Genomic DNA, 20,715 nt, shown 5'->3' with positions numbered 1-20,715 from the left:
ACGCAGTTTTCCATTCGTCGCCCACCTTAATCCGCACGAGATTGAATGCCCCTCTCGAAATCAAGCTTTGTAAAAACCGTTGCTCCCTTGAGGCGGTCAAATAACTCTGTAATCAACGGAATCGGGTAGGCATTCTTAATCATGAAATGATTGAGACCCCTATAATCAATACAAAGTCTCAGTTCACCGCTCTTCTTCTTCGCAAAGAACCAGAACCAGCAGGAGATGAGGATTTGCGGATGAAACCTCGATGCGTCTGCAACATACTCCTCCATGGCCTTATCCTCCAAGACCGACAAAGGGTAAACCCAACCACAAGCGGGTATGGCACCAGGTTCAAGGTCAATTGCTCAATCATAAGGCCGAATATGGAGGCAAACTACTGGCTTGACCTTTGTCAAAGACATCGCTAAAATCACGGTACTCCTCCGGCAGGAAAGAGAGTGAAGAGGTGCACAGGACCTTGGCTAGCTTCTGGAAGCATGTCTCACTGCATTGTAGTGATCAGGAGAGAACCTCAGCACGGAGCCAATCAAAAGAGGGGTTGTGCCTCTGTAACCAAGCATAACCAATAACCAGTAGAAACCTAGGTGAGGAAATAACTTGGAATTGGATTATCTCATGGTGAAGAGCCCCTACGGCCATGGACAAAGGAACCGTCTCATGAGTCACATGGGCAGGCTGTAGAGGTCTCCCATCAAGAGCCTCAATGGCAAGTGGAGTGTCACGCAGCTACAGTGGAATCGAGTGCTGCAATACAAAGGCAGCATCAATGAATAGGCCTGCAGTCATTAGAGCCTGTATCTCGATTGACGACTGAGCCCAAGAAAGGCTGACCAAAACCAGGGGCTTATCCTTCTGGATAACTGGGGACGAAACAATGCCACCTAGGGTCTGTCCTTGACAGGACCTCAAGGTTCGGGCGTTCCCTGGACGGGTAGGACAAGACTTCAAAAAGTGACCTGCCTGGCCACAATAAAGGCACAATCTCTACCTCCTCCTAAAAGCTCTCTCATCCGCAGAGAGACGCGCAAAGCCCAAGTGCATGGGTTCATCTTCACTGACCGACTCGATGCCAGGAGGCATGGGAGGTGAGGGAGGCACGGGTGGGACTGCAAAGCTCGGAGGCAAATGTACAGGAGGCTTCCGCAAGTGCTCCTTAAAAGAGAGTCTTTCTCTGAGTCTGGAATCAATGAGGATGGCAAACGTGATCAACCTCTCCAGCTCAGTGGGTATATCTCGGGCTGCTATCTCATCCTTGATGGAATCCGAGAGACCATCAGAAAAAGCAGCCATGAGGGCCTCATTGTTCCAAGCAACCTCTGCTGCCAGAGTAAGGAATTCAATGTCGTAGTCGGCAACAGTTCACGTACTCTGTTTGATGGACATGAAGCACTTGGCAGCAGAAGCGGAGCATGCGGGAACGTCAAATACCCTTTTTAAAAAGACCACAAAGTCAGGGTAACTCAAGACAAAAGGTTTTTGCGTCTCCCATAGAGGGTTTGCCCAGGCCAAGGCTCTCTCAGAAAGCAAGATATCACAAAACCTACTTTGCTTCTGTCCGTGGGAAACACCTGGGGCAGCATCTCAAAGTAAATCTCAGCCTGGTTGAGAAACCCTCTGTATTGAAGTGGATCGCCCCCAAATCGCTGGGGAAGCTGAGCGGAACCAGACATACCTCTTATAGAGGTAACACTCGAGGTGGGTGCCTGCACAGAGACTGGCGCAGCAGCAGGGACGGCCTGCAACTCAGGTTGTACCGGAGCAGCCACAGTGGGAGCCTCCAGGTGAGCCATGCGACTCAGGAGCGTTTGTAACGCTATGGGAAACTGATCCATGCGGTGATCTTGCTCATCCAATCTGGAAAAAATATTACCAACAAGTGGATTGACTGTATCTTCTGAATTCATGGCCTTCGCCTACTATCAGGAACCATGAATCAGAACAAAACAGAAGTATAGTTTAATCACACTTGTTTAATTATAACAATAATAAGGAAAACAGAGTAAGCACAGTCAAAACAAGCCAGAGTTCAGTAACCGGATCGGGTAGTCAGCCAAGCAAATGTCAGAGAGCCAGAGATAAACGTAGTAGTACAGCAAGCAGGATTAGGAGCCAGAAGGAATGTCAGCTGAGCAAGTCTTCAACAGGAACGCCGGAGAAAGTCTCTGTGATGTTGACAAAGGCAAAGGCAGAGATCAAGTGAACTGGAGGACTTTAAGTAGGCAGGATTGGCGAGCAGAATCAACAACAGCTGGGAAACTGTGGAGAGAGATGGGAGCTGTCAATTAGCCGACAGCTGAGCGACCAGCTCAGAGAAGGAAGGGCTGAGCCCAGCCCTGACACAATAAAGGAAGTCGTTTCCTCATTTCAAGCCTTTAGTGATAGGTTAGAGGGGTTGGGCCCTTCTACATCTGTAGCAGTGACAGTACCCCAGGTTCCTTTGGTCTCGTCAAGATCTCTACGCCCTTTGGTGTTAGAGACCGTTAGTTCTTGAGCAAGAGGAGGGGGAGAACTCAAATTCCTCATCTGACGAGGAATCCATGTCAGAGATTGAGGAAACTGTTAATACGGCTAGATATCTTTTTCCAGTCGAAGATATTGAAGAACTGTTGAAAGCAGTTTTTACTTCTGAACAGATTGAGCCACCACAAAAATTAAATCGGTTCAGAATAGAATGTATAGGGGTCTTCAGGGGCGTAAGCCTAAGTGTTTTCCGGTACACCAGTCACTTAAAGATATGGTCCTGTCAGAATGGAAAGAGCCTGAGAAAAGGTTGTTCCAGTACAAAGGACATAAGAGGAGATTTCCCTTTCAGTCTTACACTGAAGAGATGTTTTTCAAGTGTTCCAGACTGGATGCTCCTATATCTCAAGTGTCTAAGAAATCTGATCTTTCATTTAAAGACTTTGGGGTTCTTAAGGACCAGATGGATAGGAAAGCCGATGCTTTGCTCCATAAGGCCTGGGAGGCTTCAGCCTCCTCTCTGGGGTCAGCCCTGGCATCCACCTGCTTAGCTAGAAATCTAGATGTTTGGATCTAGAGGCTAGATGACCTGATCTCTACCGACACGCCTGTAGAAGAGGTCAAAGAATCTCTCCCCCTGATTGCCAAATCGGTGGCCTTCTTGGCAGACGCAACGGCAGACTCGGTTAGATCAGTGACCAAAATGTCAGCCTTGATCAATTGCTCTAGACGGGCAATCTGGTTGAAATCCTGGGACAGGGATCTGACCTCCAAAAATAAACTCTGTGGTATTCCCTTTGAAGGCAAACTATTGTTTGGTTCGGCTTTAGAGGAAGTACTTGCTTGGTCCTTGGAAAAGAGTAAACGTTTCCCATCTCGGAAAGGTTAAGCTTCAAAATAAGAGGCCCTTTCGTAGTTTTCAGGGCAAAGCTAACTTCAAACCAGGGGGACAGCAGGCAAAGAAAAAATGGTCGTTTAGCAAAGGCAAAGCTAAAGGGTCTCTCTTTGCTCCTTCAACCCAGGCAAAAAGCTCTCAGTGACGCCAGGTCAGGGGTAGGAGGAAGGCTGACCTTTTTCAGCGAGGAATGGGCAAAAGTAACAGAAAATCCTTTGTTCTCAAGGTCATAAGAGAGAGTTTCAGGTTGGAATTTAATCTCCCTCCTCCCCAGAGGTTTTTCTCACTCATCTGCCGAGGGACCAAGAGAAACGGCAGGGGATGTTATATCTGATTTCCCTTTGGAAATCAGAAGGGGTTATTTCCCCCATTGCGGAGGATGAAAAATTCCAGGGATTTTATCCCCATGTTTTCCTTTTAAGAAAGGCATCAGGAGAATTTTGGATGGTCATCAATTTGAGCCTCCTAAACAGTTTCTTGCTTTACAGGCATTTCCGGATGGAAAGCATTTATTCACTCAGGAATCTGTTATTGCCACAGGTATTCATGGTGACCCTGGATCTTTAGGATGTTTACCTCCATGTTTCAATATACCAGGATCATCAGAGTTTTTTGAGGTTTGCGATCCTTAAGTCATTGGCAGTTCAGAGCCCTTCCTTCTGGTCTCTCGGCAGCCCTGAGAATCTTTACGAAGGTCATGGCCGAAGTCATGGCTTTTTTTTCATTTGCAGAAAATTTCAATCGTCCCTTACTTGGACGACTTTTTGATCTTTGCCTGTGACAAAGAGGACCTGGGTCGGGATCTGCAAGGATGCAAAGATTGGGTTGAAAAGTCAATCTGCAGAAATCTGCTCTGGTTCCCTCCCAGAGCTGTCTTTTTTTGGGCTACCTGATTTGCCCAGAGAATTTTCTTACCGGAAGAGAAGATCTCCAAGATCCTCCTTTCCGTGCAGAAATTCAGGTGCGATCCCCAGGCATCCCCCAGGCATCCCCCAGGCATCCCTGCGTCAGATAATGCAGCTGTTGGGCTTGATGACTGCAGCAATTCCAGGAGTGCCCTGGGCCCAATTACATTCCAGATCCCTACAGACATTTCTTCTGCGTTGTTGGGATCGCAGAAAGGCCTCTCTAGACCAGGTTGTGTGGCTTCCAGGAGACGATTCTCTCAATCTGTCCTGGTGGGTCCGACCAGAGCATCTGCAGGTAGGGAAGGCTTGGGCCCAGCATTTCCCGGTAAAGCTTACCACAGACGCCAGCTTGTGGGATTGGGGGGCACACTCAGAAGATTGGCAGGCTCAGAGTGCCTGGCAGCCAGAAGAGGCAGCCCAATCCTCAAACTACAGGGAACTGTTAGCAGTAGGAAAAGTTTTGGTCACTTTGAAAACCAAGGTTCATGCAAAGGACTTTTTGATTTTTTTCGGACAATGCCACAGTGGCTTACCTCAACAAGCAGGGGGGTAATCGCTCAGACAGCCTGCTAGGGTTGAGTCAGGAGATCCTTTCCTGGGCAGAGGACAATGTTTCCTCAATCAGGGCAGTCCACATCAGTGGGTTGGCAAATATACTGATAGATTATCTGAGCAGAGTAACTGTCACTTCCAGCAGTTGGGAGCTGAACCAGGAAATCTTAGTTAGTGGTCAGGTGGGGAATGCCCAAAGTGGATCTGTTTGCTTCAACCCACAACAGGAAAAAGAGAGACTCTGACAGAGAGTAGTTCAAAAGAGGTGTGCCACATCCCATGAGTCTGAGAGAGACCAAAACATTCCCATATGGCGGGATTTTTAAGGCACTACCATAAATGATATGATGTAAATACAAAAATAAATTTTATTACAAAAATCGAAAAAGGACAGTAAATTGACAAAAAATACAAATCAAATACAAACAATATGTACATTTGGATACATCAAAAGCAAAAACATGTAGTTTTGGATACAAATTGCATGACAATGGAAAGAAAGCCAAAAGTTGAAATGTAATAAGTTTCACTGAACCGACGCGTTTCAGAGAATCCTTCATCAGGGTTCACCAAGTGAGAGTTACCATCTAAGGGAGTACAGAGTTAAAAAGGAGTAATTAACATCACACACAAATCAGATGACAATCCCCCCACACTCAGTGAAGGTCTGTGTGAGAGTCATATTCACTTCCAAAGTACAAATGCTATAAGGGTATCCAAGACATAAAATCAACTTCACAAAGGTCTCCCAGGCCATGTGCATATAAAGATAGCCTAATAGCTGGCCATACAGAGTGGTATATCGATAACTGGTGCATCAGATGGAATCCCAATTAATGCTGAGGTAATTTTCTTGTACCAATTCTTATTCATTAAAATTCTCTGGCACATCGAGATATATTGAGCATTGTCCATCAGGACAATGTTGCCCCCCTTGTCAGAGGGTTTGATAACTATTGACTTGTTATCACTAAGTTCCTTGAGTGCCTGTCTATCAGCCGTGTTGATATTAATCGTTTTGGGGGTACGTACCCCCAAAACGATGCTCAATATATATATATATATATATATATATAGACAATGCTCAATATATCTCGATGTGCCAGAGAATTTTAATGAATAACAATTGGTACAAGAAAATTACGAGAGACTTGGTAAATAGGTTCCACCAAGAATACTACTCTTTGGTGGATACAGCATACAATAATAAAGTCATCAACAAAACTACCTGGGAATACATCAGAGTCAAATTTCCGGTTGTACTAACTTTTTATTCATTACCAAAAATTTACAAAGACAGCCATAATCCAACTGGGAGACCAATTATCTCTGGTAGAGGGTCCATCAGTGAAAACGCAAGTCGTTTAATTGATGAATATCTCAAACCCCACGGTATAAGCTTACGATCTTTTGTGAAAGATACCATACATTTTCTCAAAATTATTGAAAACCTCACAATACCAGAAAATGCATATTTGGTAACTATTGACGTAGAGGCTTTGTACAGCTCCATTCCCCATGTTGGGGGGCTTAGAGCTGTCGAGAAGGCCATATACCAGAGATGGGATGGAGACTGGGCCTATAATGAATTTATCCTACAGTTGCTGGAATATATCCTGTACCATAATATCTTTACCTTTGATGGCTCCCATTTCCTCCAGGTACAGGGAGTGGCGATGGGGACTTGTTGTGCCCCATCCTACGCGAACCTGTACCTGGGGGAATGGGAAACCACATTTCTCAGTGATGAGAACTCGTCGATGTATACGAACCACTTTCTTTTGTGGTTTAGATACATCAACGACATTTTCACCATCTGGGATGGCCCCATAGAGCTCTTGCAGTCATGCCTAGAGTGTATGAACAAGAATTGCGTCAATCTTAATTTTACCATGTCATCGAGTCGCAGTGAGATTGCTTTTCTGGACGTTATGGACTCAGCAGTAGCCTCTATCGGAAGGCCACTGCTGGGAACACCATCCTACATGCCTCTAGCTTCCATCCACCAAGCCTTATTAGGTCTATAACATACAGCCAGTACTTGAGGGTGCACAGAAATTGCACTGACGAAGCGACCTTTAAAACCGAAGCAAACAACCTGCGCGCAAGACTCCTTGTGAGAGGATATTCACATACCTCCCTCAAAAAGGCCTATAGGCGGGCCACTACGCATACCAGACAGGCTTTGATTTATTCGCAAAAACATAAGAACCAGGATAACCCCCTGCGCATCATCACCAAATACTGTAATCAACACGCAGAAGTCAAAAGAATTGTGTCCAAGTTCTGGCACATTCTTAATATGAACCCAAACTTGAATAGACTCCTCCCCGAGAGTCTGCTCTTTACTTTCAGGAGGGCTACTTCTTTGTCCTCCAGGCTGGTAAGGAGAGAATTCAGGGATGAGAAATTTGCCCAGCACTGCAAATACAGGGGCACATTTATGTGTGGGGCCTGTGGGTACTGTAAGTATATGTATACTACTAAAAATCCTACCTTACCCGATGGCAGTACCTTCAGGCCCAAACACTTTGCCAACTGTAAGACCAAGGGGGTTGTGTATATGCTCCGGTGTGATTGCAGATGCTTCTATGTTGGGAAAACCAAATTGGAATTCTGGCATAGGGCATACCGCCACATCAGAAGCATGCAGACATGCGATCCCGATCTACCACTGGGGAGACATACTGCCCTGGTTCATCAGGGACTGTTCCCAAAAATCAAATTCTTGATTTTGGATCGAGTCCATCCCAGTTGGAGGGGGGGAGATTGGAATAAGGATCTCCTCCAACTCGAACTGAGGTGGATTTACAACCTGCGGGCGACCAGGCCCCCCGGACTCAATGATACAACATGCTTCAAGCCATTCTTGGAGGGCTTTGACTCCGGGGGTATGGAGAAGTAGGTATACTTCTCAGTAATTGCCCTGTGAGCACCCCATGTTGCTTTACTGTTGGATGCAGGAGGCTTACATTCAACCTTGGCCCCCAGATCTTCCCATTACTCGTTTTCACCTTTATGAAGGCTTGTGGTTGCCTGTATACTATATACTATGCAGGATACTAATATAAGGTTCTTTTGATATTTGATGGGCCCGCCTACATCTAATGCCTCTATGGCTACTGGGGATGGAGGCATCTAGGTGGTCTTTACTAGACTCCAAGACTGGGGCATGAGTAGGTCCGAACCTTTGGTGCCTGTTCTGGGGCTGTTGTATAGCTTTCTCATTCCGTGTGACAGCTTCACAATCGTCTCCCATGCTGAGGTTGCATTGGTATCAAATCTACATGTCATTTTGGCTGTATATTGTTACATGCATGAATTTCATGCATGTATGCCATGTTATTATTATTATTTATTTCCTTGCAGGTTTTTTCTTCCTGTCATGGATGGTATAGGTTCTCTGCTTTATATAGCTGCTGCTGTTTTTGTGCGCGGACCCGGCACGGCAAGGGTGTCCCTCTCTGGGACACGCTGGGGGAGTTATCTTTTGACGCTCCTCCATTCCTGACCTGGATCAGCCTAGGCTGTCTCCAGTTCAGGCTTGCCATGCCGGTGGGAGTGGACGGCGGCGCGCAACTCCGAGGCGCGGCGCCGTGACGTCTGCCGCTGCGTTGCGTTCCAGCGTGGCTGGCGCGCATGCGCGGTGCATGTTCAGGGCCGGCGCTTGTGGGGAGGTGTGACGCGGCCCACACCCAGGGGGCCCATTGATTGGACTAGGCTTAGTGCATATCCCTCTAGGCTGACAACTAGTCAGCTGTTGGCGGGTGGGAGGAGAGAGCTCAGGGGATACACCTTCTCTTCAGCTGATCATTATTGTAATCAGCTGACAGCGCGACCTGTTGGATACAAATACCGAGCCCATTCACTCTGACCCCGTGATCGGAGGAGGACGTTTCATTGATGCTGTGTCCCTGGGCTGATTAAGTAGGTGATTTATACCAACTTGGGTTACTTTCTTCTCTATTCCTATGTTTATTTAAGATGTTGTTTGGCCTTTTTATTTTACTATTAAAAAAAACATCTACCCACATTAGAACCACTTTCTTTACCCTCAAACCAGGTCCCTTCACTATCTGCAGCTGAATGGTTGCCAGCCCGGACTCTTAGCCCTTCTCCTCTCCCCTATATGACAATTTGTAGGTCCTACTTCTGGATCTAGCACACAGGTATGTTTCCTGCTGCTGGTCCCTATATATGTGTTTACATCCTTTACACACTTTGGGATCTGACATATTTTCGATCCCAGCAGTTATCACAGCATATTTTGACCGCTCAAACTATCATCACTCATGGGGTTGTGTCCTTGGTTTCAGGTCCGGAGACTTTTGGACCCCAGCCTGCGCACAAACGCCACGCCAAATCTTCAGGCGCGGCGTTCCTCAGCATTAATTGGGATTCCATCTGATGCACCAGTTATCGATATACCACTCTGTATGGCCAGCTATTAGGCTATCTTTATATGCACATGGCCTGGGAGACCTTTGTGAAGTTGATTTTATGTCTTGGATACCCTTATAGCATTTGTACTTTGGAAGTGAGTATGACTCTCAGACAGACCTTCACTGAGTGTGGGGGGATTGTCATCTGATTTGTGTGTGATGTTAATTACTCCTTTTTAACTCTGTACTCCCTTAGATGGTAACTCTCACTTGGTGAACCCTGATAAAGGATTCTCTGAAACGCGTCGGTTCAGTGAGACTTATTACATTTCAACTTTTGGCTTTCTTTCCATTGTCATGCAATTTGTATCCAAAACTACATGTTTTTGCTTTTGATGTATCCAAATGTACATATTGTTTGTATTTGATTTGTATTTTTTGTCAATTTACTGTCCTTTTTCGATTTTTGTAAAATTTATTTTTGTATTTACATCCTATCATTTATGGTAGTGCCTTAAAAATCCCGCCATAGGAGAATGTTGTGGTCTCTCTCAACCCACAACAGGAAGCTTCCTGCTTATTTTTCACTGGAGAGAGCAGCAAAGTCCTAGGGACAGATGAGCTCTCTTTCCAGTGGAATTTTCCCCTGGCCTACGCTTTTCTTCCAATTCCGCTATTGCCTCTGGTGCTCTGAAAGATTGTGCAGGAACAAGCAGAAGTGATTCTGCTCCATGGTGGCCCAGGAGGAGTTGGTTCTCCGCACTGAGAGCACTCTCAATAGAGTCCCCCTGGCCCCAGCCAGAGAGAAGAGACCTTCTACACCAGGGGCTAATGCTAAATCAAAACCCTCAGATTTACCGTCTGACGGCTTGGAGGCTGAGCGGCGTATCCTACAATTGAAGGGATGTTCAGCTAGGGTTATTGAGACTATTCTAGACAGCCATAAATTATCACAAGGAAGATTTATGGCAAAGTTTGGAGGACCTTTGTAGCCTAGCAAAAAAGGGCTGGGGTAGACTCGTTTTCTGTACCCTATGTTCTGGACTTTTTACAGAGGGGAGTGGAAAAGGGGCTTGCTGTCACTCTTATGCCCTGTACACACGATCGGACATTGATCGGACATTCCGACAACAAAATCCATGGATTTTTTCCGACGGATGTTGGCTCAAACTTGTCTTGCATACACACGGTCGCACAAAGTTGTCAGAATTTCTGATCGCCAAGAACGCGGTGACGTACACCACGTACGACGAAACTAGAACAGGGCAGTTCTGAACCAAGCGCGGCACCCTTTGGGCTCCTTTTGCTAATCTCGTGTTAGTAAAAGTTTGGTGAGAGATGATTCGTGCTTTTTCAGACTCATGGTTTTCAGATCGTTTTCTGCTGTTCAGTTTGTGCTTATGGGTTTGTATCTGGTCTTCAGTGCGTGCAGTCAGTTCATATTGGATTATCCAGTGCGTTATTGTCCACTCGTTGCTGTTTTTCAGGTCACTTTTCAGAGGCCTTGCTGTTCTTCAGTGCGTTCTGTTACCTCGTTCTGAGCAGCCGACCGTTTTCTAGCCATGTTGCGTATACGTACTCCTCGTAGAGTTCATGCTGTGCGGGGGCTTGGTTTTGGGGTTCTTACCTTGACACAAGTCCAGTCCATGAACAGGGCGAGGAGGAGTTCATGGACCAAGAATTGGTTGCTTCAGCGTGACCAGTTCTGTCACATGCCTTTGCTCCGTGAGATCCGTGAGAATAATCCTGATGATTTCAGGAACTTTCTCCGGATGACGGACCCCGTATTTCACCGTTTGTTGGCTTTGCTGACCCCCTATATCAGCAGGCAGGATATCTGCATGAGGCAAGCCATCACTCCGGAGCAGAGGCTCGTCGCCACCCTGCAGTACTTGGTGACGGGGAGAAGCCTGCAAGACCTCAAGTTCTTGACAGGCATCTCCCCCCAGGCTCTGGGGATCATTATCCCAGAGACCTGTTCTGCCATCATCCAGGTCCTGCAGAAGTAGTATATTAAGGTAAGATTTTTATCCTTTAATATCACATTTTATTGTATATAATGTTTGTTAATATATTGTATTTCTTTCCTCATTCCCTAATTACCATGATTGTAATATGCTCTGAATGTCCCCTTTGTTCTCATGCATGCTGGATTTTTATGTAAGAATTTTTTTTGTCCTTCATGCATATTTGCCTTCACTTACCTCCCCAGCATAGTCTCCTGGCCCTATAATTACCTCATGTAGTCACTTAACAGTGTATTTTGTCAGCTCCATAGTAGTGCTTTACCCTAAAAACCCCCTAAAATGTTTAAAAATTTGATTTGTGCTTTAAATTCAGGCAGAGTGCCAGAGGCTTTTTTTGGGGGGGTCCCCAAATCATTTGGAACCCTCCCTCCCCCCAACTGCTAAGTCAGCTGATACCAATTCTCTATCTATCCTCAATCATCTATCTGCTGACTTTGCCAAACCCATACACACTATACCCATCTCTTTTGTGGTCAGATGTATGGATGAATTCCCCAAAGCATGTAGTGCAAGGGCCTGCCTGTATACTTTCAAATGGTACTGTTTAACCTCCTGACATCCGGCCGTAGCCGAATGACGGCTTCAGCGCGGATGTCAATTCCCAGGAGGCCATCATATGATGGCCTCCCCTTTCCTCGCTCCCCGTGCACGGGGAAATTCTGTGTTGGCCGTGTCCCTTGGACACAGCCAATCACAGATCGCTGTAAACGGCCAATCACAGCGGCCGTTTACAGCGCGATCGCTGCCTCCAATGAGAGATGATCTCAAATGTAAACATTTGAGATCATCTCTCATTGCCGGCTCTCTCTCCTCACACAGAGACAGAGAGTGAGGAGAGAGAGATCTGTCAGCGATCTGTGAGTGTGATTTACTGTGCCTACAGTGCCCACAGTGCCCATCATAACAGTGCCCATCATAACAGTGCCCCATCATTACAGTGCACCATCAGTACAGTGCCAATCGGTGCCCACCTGTTCCAATCGGTGCCCACCTGTGCCAATCGGTACCCACCTGTCTGCCCAGCGGTGATCAGTGTCCAGCTGCACATCTGCACAATCAGTGACCACCTGTGTCACCTCATCAGTGCCCACCTGTGCCACCTCATCAGTGCCCACCTGTGCCAATCAGTGCCCATCTGTGCTGCCTCAGTGCATGCACATCTGTGCTGCCTCAGTGCACATCTGTGCAATTAGTGCACATCTGTGCCGCCTCATCAGTGCCCATCTGTGCTGCTCCATCTGTGCCGCCCCATCTGTGCCGCTCCATCTGTGCCACCTCATCTGTGCCGCTCCATCTGTGCCGCCCCATCTGTGCCGTCCCATCAGTGCCCAGCTGTGCCGCCTCATCAGTGCACATCTGTGCAATCTCAGTGCACATCTGTTCCACCTCATCAGTGCCCACCTGTGCCGCCTCATCAGTGCCCACCTGTGCCACCTCATCAGTGCCCACCTGTGCCACCTCATCAGTGCACATCTGCACATCTGTTCCACCTCATTAGTGCACATCTGTTCCACCTCATCAGTGCCCCTCTGTGCCACCTCAGTGCCCATCTGTGCTCATCAGTGCCGCCTCATCTGTGCCCATCAGTGCAGGCTTAGCAACCATGGCCAAAAGAAGCTTTTCCGCCGAGGAGGCGTACCAAATACTGTCCCAGGCCAACGAGAGCAACGGGGAGCTCTCTTTTTCGGATTCCCTTTCCGACTCCGATTCTGAGTCGGACATAAATTATGAGCCAGTCCTCAGTAGTGGAACACTGAGTGACTCAGAGGAGGAAGACATTCGGCCCGCCAAACGAAGGTGTTGGGTGGGGAGGCAGTGGCATCTACCAGCACGGCAGTCCCATCCACCAGCACGGCAGTCCCATCCACCAGCACGGCAGTGCCATCCACCAGCACCGCAGTGCCTCGGCAAGAAAGGCCAAGGACCCATGCCAGCCTTCCCTATGCCCTGCAGAACCCCTTGTGGCTTCCTCCTAATTCAGGAGAAGCCAACATTCCCCCTTTCACTGCCCAGCCAGGAGTCTAGGTGAACACGGAGAATTTTTCCCCAATAGATTTTTTAAATTTATTTTTTACCGAGGACATACTGTCAAGTATTGTGGCCCAGTGCAACCTTTATGCACAGCAATTCATTGCGAATAATCCAACGTCCTACTATGCCCGTCCCTACGAATGGAGAGACCTAAGGGTGGAGGAGTTGAAGGTTTTTTAGGGCTCACATTTAACATGGGACTCACAAAAAAAAACACTTTGCTGTCCTATTGGTCAACCCACCCCCTCCAACACATGCCAGTATACTCCAAGGTAATGTCCAGAAACAGATACCTCATGATATTGAGGTTTCTTCATTTCAACGACAATACCCAGTGCCCTCCCCGAAATGACCCAAACTATGATAGACTTTTCAAAATTCGGCCACTTTTAAATTATTTTTCTGCACTATTCCCCCTGCTGTTTACCCCGGACAAAAACATATGTGTGGATGAGTCCCTTGTTAAGTTTAGTGGCAGGCTTAAAATAAAGAAATATATTCCCAGTAAAAGGGCCCGCTATGGGGTGAAGGTATACAAATTATGTGACCGAGTCACAGGTTACTTGTATGCCTTCAAAGTGTACGAAGGGAAGGACACCCAGCTGCATCCCCCTAATTGCCCAGACTACTTGGGATTAAGCGGGAAAATTGTTTGGGACCTCACATACCCCCTCCTGGAGAAAGGCTACCACCTGTACGTAGATAACTTTTACACATCTCTGCCCCTGTTCCACAACCTGCATCGGAAGAAGACGCCTGCATGTGGTACCATTAAAAAGAACCGGAAGGTCTTTCCTCAAAGTCTGGTCAATAAAAAATTGAGAAAAGGAGAAATGGCGAGTCTACGAAACAACGAGATTTTGGCAGTGAAGTGGAGAGACAAAAGAGATGTGTACATGTTGTCTTCAATCCACGATGATACCTTCATTGAAATCCCCAGAAGAAATGGCCCCATACAGAAACCTAAATGCATCTTTGATTATAATTTGTTTATGGGGGAGTCGACTTGAATGATCAGATGCTGGAACCGTACCTTGCTACAAGACGGACATACCATTGATATAAGAAAGTCGCAATTTATTTTTTTCATTTGGCCATCTACAATTCTTATGTCATTTATCGTAACTCCACCCAAAACCCCAAATGCTTCCTTGGCTACCAGGAGGAAGTTTTCACTGCCCTTACATTCCCGAACGGCCCCCCAGAAAATATCTGATCAGATGTTCTAAGTCGACTCTCCGAACGCCACTTTCTAGATAAGATCCCTCCCAAACCAACAGGCCAACGATGGCAAAAAAAATGTAAGGTGTGTACCAGAGCTGGATTCAGAAGAGACACATCTTATTATTGTGCACAATGTCCTTCTGAACCAGGCCTCTGCGTAGGTGAATGTTTTCGTCGTTACCATACTTCACTAAATTATTAGTGAAGTATGGTAAACGTAAGCCTCCGTTCCTGCAATTTACCCTCACACCCCTTATGCCACTGCCTTCTCTGTAACTGACCCTGGCTTGTTATTTGACCACGCTTCTACCTAACGATTCAGTACATACCTCTGCCTGATCTGGAACTGACCCTGGACTGTTATTCGACCATGCTTCTGCCTAACGATTCTGCACATACCTCTGCCTGATCTGGAACTGACCCTGGACTGTTATTCGACCATGCTTCTGCCTAACGATTCTGTACATACTTCTGCCTGATCTGGAACTGACCCTGGACTGTTTGACCATGATATTTGCCTGCCTCTTGGACTGATCTTGTACCCTGATACTGGACTAGTGGGATTCAACACAGGGGTCTAACATATGTGAGGGGCTCCAGAATTGTTTTTCTGGATGAAGAAAACATTTTTTTTTGTTTTCTCAATCCTAGATTAGGGTCTGGAGACTCGGAGGCTTCAAAGAGATTTGGGTGGGAGAAGCCTCTACCCCTGTCCCCATTCTGTCCTGAACAAGGCCCTACTTCTGCCTGTAGGACTTACTGCCGTCATGCCTCTGCCTGTTGCACTGACCACACCACATGGACCTGCCTACTACCAGGACCAATATTTTTGGCACTGCGGACAATATCTCTGCCTGCACTGACCCTGGAATTTATATGGACAGTAACCCTGCCTGCTGCCTGGACAATTGTGTTCGCCGCTCCTGACCAAGTCCCTGCCTGCTGCCTGGACCAGTGCTATCCTCCTGTGTACAACTGTGCTACTACAACCACAGGTAATCTTTTTTGTTTACGCTTTGCTCAGCATAATGTATTTTGGGGTGTAATTCTTGGTATGTGCATGCTATGTGTCCCTGGAACACCTGACGGTGTTCCTTGCATGTTGGATCTCTGTATGTGGCCAGGCTGTGTAGAAGTCTCACACATGTGGTATCGCCATACTCAGGAGGAGTAGCAGAATGTATTTTGGGGTGTCATTTTTGCTATGCAAATGCTATGTGTTGGAAATATCTTATAAACGGACAACTTTGTGTAAAAAAAATGCGTTTTCATTTTTTTCCCACATTTTTCAAAAACTTCTGGAAAAAAATTAACCATTCAAAAGACTCATTATGCCTCATAGATTATACGTTGGGGTGTTAGCTTTCCAAAATGGGGTCATTTTGTGGGTGTTTCCATTGTCCTGGTGCTCCAGGGCCTTCAAAAGTGTAATAGGTGGTTGAGAAATGTGATGTGTAATTTATGCTCCTAGAACACCTGATGGTGCTTCATGCATGTTGGCCTCTGTATGTGGCCAGGCAGTGAAAAAGTCCCACACATGTGATATCGTAATACTCAGGAGGAGTAGCAGAATGTATTTTGGGGTGTCATTTTTGCTATCTAAATGCTATGTGTTGGAAATATCTTATAAACGGACAACTTTGTGTAAAAAAAAAAAATGCGTTTTCATTTTTTTCCACATTTTCCAAAAACTTCTGGAAAAAAATAAACCATTCAAAAGACTCATTATGCCTCATAGATTATACGTTGGGGTGTTAGCTTTCCAAAATGGGGTCAGTTTGTGGGTGTTTCCATTGTCCTGGTGCTCCAGGGCCTTCAAAAGTGTAATAGGTGGTTGAGAAATGTGATGTGCAATTTATGCTCCTAGAACACCTGATGGTGCTCCATGCATGTTGGGCCTCTGTATGTGGCCAGGCAGTGAAAAAGTCCCACACATGTGGTATTGTAATACTCAGGAGGAGTAGCAGAATGTATTTTTGGGGTGTCATTTAAGTGCCTAGTAAGCAAGTGGTTAAAGTTTTTGTATACCATTATTATCTTGATAGGCAATAGCAGATGTGCTAAAATGTGTACAGTGTGTATTTATATCTTTGTATTATGACACTTCTTACCTGTCCAGTGGGCTGTCAATAGTGTAAGTAAGGAGGGGCTGGCCAAAGTAATATACATTATTTAGGCATTCATCTCTCAATGAAGTGGAGAGGGTTACCTGTCCAAAAGATCTCCCCCCCTAAAATGTTAGAAATGGCCCATGGGGGGGGGGGGGATCTGATAGGTGGACCTTATACCTTGGTCTTTCAAAACTCCCTAAAATAAATGTTATACTGATGTTGGCCAAGAATGTTTGTGTCTAATCTGCTTTCCCTCTTTAGGTGCAAAATTATTTTTTTTTTTCTGGTTTGACTCCACAGTTTCCTTCCAACCCACAGGAATGGCAGACTGTAGCCTCCCACTTTGCCCAGCAGTGGGATTTTCCTAACTGCGGAGGGGCAATTGATGGGAAACACTTCCACATTGTCCCACCACCCAACTCGGGGTCATACTATTACAACTATAAGGGGTTCAATAGTATTATGATGTTGGTGGTGGTGTCGGCTACTTATGAGTTCCTGTATGTGGATGTGGGGAAGAATGGCTGGATGTCCGATGGTGGAGTCATCGCCCAGACAGAGTTCTACAGGTGTCTCCAGAATGGCAGCTTGGACTTGCCACCTCCAGAAGACAATGTGGAAGGACTCCCATTCGTCTTCGTGGCTGATGAAGCGTTTGCGCTGGGGGACCATCTTATGCGGCCATTCCCTATGAGGACCCTCACCCCGGACCAAAGGGTTTTTAATTACCGGCTGGCCAGAGCCAGAAGAGTGGTGGAGAACACATTTGGAATCATGGCCAGCCGGTTCCGCCTATTTCTTACACCCATACACATGGCGGAGTACAAACTGAATCATATCATCCTGGCGTGCTGTGTTCTACACAACTTTTTAAGGCAAAATTCTGCCAACTATGCTGCCTCAGTTGGGCCTGAGGCCGGAATTCATAATGAACCAACCCTGACAGCGTTTGAAAGTGGCCGTCCTGGCTTGCCCCCCCTAAGTGCCTGTGAGGTCCGTCTTAGATACCTTGATTACTTTGTGGGTAGGGGGGCCATCAATATGCCAGACAATGTCTGAAACATTTTTAAAATAAAAAAATCATTTTAACTACTAAAATCTTTGGTGACATTTACTGCTTGTGTTTCTTTTAACTGACCCTGACAGAAATGTGGTGAGTCCTGAAAATGGCGTGATTGTGTAACATTACAAAGCACTGTTGGGTGTTATTTACTAAAGGCAAAGACACTTTGCACTACAAGTGCACTTGAAACTGCACTGAAACTGCACTTGTAGTGCAAAGTGGATTTTCCCTTAGGAAATGACCCCCATTGTCACAGAAAACACCAATTTGAGCACAACAAAAGTTTTGGAGTGTTGAAACAATAATCCACACATTCTTGATTATCAATCTTTTTAATACCAGCATAATCACATGTGCATTTAGAAAAGGTTTTTAAAACAAACCAACATGTTTGTTGTATAACAATTTTTTGGGTCACATTACTAAAAGTAGAAATGTCCATTTAAGGTAAAACAGGCATGTTTAAAACCAACAAGAAAGACACAAATCTGGAACTTACAAAGTTCAACTTTTAAAGAAATTGAAGGCAATATCAGACATGAGTATTTATAAACTGTGTTTGATATTGCGTTCAGATGGGGTGAAGTCACCCCTGGAAAAGCCACATTTTGAAGATGCACACAAATTGCTGAATGTCAACATGTGCTACCTGCCATCACGGGGGATCAAGGGACGTGTTTTGGGGGTGCAACCCCTTCCTCCCAGCTACTTTATTATTGAGGAAGGGGTTTCACCCCCAAAACACATACATTGATCTCCCGTGATGGCAGATAGCACATGTTGACACTGTGTGCATCTTCAAAATTTGGCTTTTCTCAAATCTGTCAAAAAAGAAGAGAAATTTTGAGAATACAAAAAGAGGAAAGGGATTTGGAGGTGTTTCAAACTCGCCCTAAAACATCAATCATGTTCTTCATTTTTTTTTGAACATCATTGATGTTTTCCTGGATGTTTTCCAAGTCCCTATTACACCCCATGATCTCCCCGATCAGGATCTGTGCACTTTCACTGGTGAAATGCCCTGGATCCACAACATCACGGTCACCTAAAAAGATAGAAACGAAAACACACCATGTATTATAAATATGCCGGCATCCATCTCTTACCTGAGCCTGTGAACACAGACACTCACCTGTTGTGGTGACAATTTCCACCACATCTCCTTCCTCCTCCTCCTCCTGTTGTCTTTGGTGGGCCTCCACTTCTTCCTGAGGTAGGGGGTCTGTGGTCTCCACGGGTGAGTGGCGTCCTCCGAGTCTTTTCTCCCCTATGTAAAAAAAAAATAGGTATACTTAGCACGCAGATATTTGATGACATAAATAGGAATATGAAACATTGCTTGGAAGTGGGGTACAATTGTCTATTTTGGCAGAGTTCCAAGATGAAGAAAAATGTTTGTCCTTTGTCAAGCTTGAATACTTACCTGCTTTGTACAAGCTTCACAGATGGAGTCACCCCTACAGTATACAATGGAGCACCTGTGTGGGACCCCCTAATAAAAAGGGTGTTCTTGTGTTCCACACTAGTGCTCCAGCATCCAGATGTGAAAACTGCTGCTGAGTGTCCTCTCCTTACACAGAATCTAGTTTGAATTACATTCTAGTTACAAACCCATCTACACAACAAAATTATTTTAAGAGAAGTAGGCCATAAAAAATGTATTCAAATGCATATCGCCAAAACAATGTGGCTTTCTAGGCCGAACGAACAATGTTTCATACGAATGAACAATGTGCCCATGAACATGAAAGTTGCCATTTTAAACTGTACAACAGTAAAGAAAAGCACATGGAACAGCATGAACTTAATAACAATAAAGAATAGGAACACAGCACAACTACTTACTTTTTTGCAGCACTCTCCTGATCCTTCTGTACTGCTCGTGCTCCCTTAATTTGAGGTCCGACCACCGTTTCCTGAGCTGATCTTTCGATCGTACCCCAAAATTCTGGTGCAGACTATTGACCACTTTCGCCATTAACTTGGCCTTTCTGACATTGGGGTTGGGGTTGGGGTAAGGTCCATACTTCCCGTCATAGTCGGTCTTCTTCAGGATGTCGACCATCTCCACCATCTCCACAAAGGACATATTTGATGCCTTAAATCGTCTCCTTCTGGATCGGGACGTTTCAGGCTCCGGGCTTTCCTCCTCCTCCTCGTTGGTGTAATTATCAGACACCTGCTCTGTCTCTGCCATGTGCTCTTCCCCACTGCGTCGAACGAGAAGGGGTGGTGTCAGGAAATGTTCCATCCACTGGTAATATCTGTCATTTGGCATGCAGTACTGAGGTCCACCAGCAGGTGTCTCCTGGCAGTTTGGAACTGTCAGGAGAGCTTTTCCCTGATGATGTTATGTCATCTTTGGGCCGCAGTACTGGTGTCCACCAGCGGATGGATCCTGGCAGTGTGGAGCAGACAATACCTCCTACAATCAGGTGTCACTTGAGGCCAATCACAGGCCTATAAATACCCAGCAAGCATTCACATGTTTGCCTTGGTTTCTTCCTTGCACACTGACTTGCTAGCTTGTGATCTGATCCTGATTCTGATTCTGATTCTGAACCTGTTCCTGTGCCCTGAACCTGTGACCCGTGTATCTGATCCTGCCTCCCTGTCCCGATCCCTATCCTGTCCCACCTGTTACCTTGCATCCCTGCCTGCAGTCTGATCCATCCATCCTCTCCCTGTCCTGTGTCCCTTACCCCATCTGCTGATCTCCCTGTGTATGACCTTGGCCTGGCTTACGTTTATGTCTCTGGAACATCCCCTGTCCATCTGCTTATCTGCTGTGTATGACCCTGGCCTAGCTATTGTTTATGATACTGGTATTTCCCATTTATTGTACTTACTGTATCTGTCTTTTGTTATTTGTGGGTCTCTGTCTGTTGGTTGGTTATTGCACTGTGTCATATTGGAGGTGGTTGTACTATATTATTCACTTACTTTAATAAATTATTATATTTTCACTTATATACATTTTGGTGTCCTCTGTCGCAGATCACACGGTTCTGGTCACACCTGTTCATGACAGTAAACCAAGGCCATCTCTGACCAGA

This window comes from Aquarana catesbeiana, linkage group LG01 (assembly GCF_042186555.1).
Source record: "Aquarana catesbeiana isolate 2022-GZ linkage group LG01, ASM4218655v1, whole genome shotgun sequence".
NCBI classification, from domain to species: Eukaryota; Metazoa; Chordata; class Amphibia; order Anura; family Ranidae; genus Aquarana; species Aquarana catesbeiana.
This window is presented reverse-complemented; position numbering follows the sequence as displayed.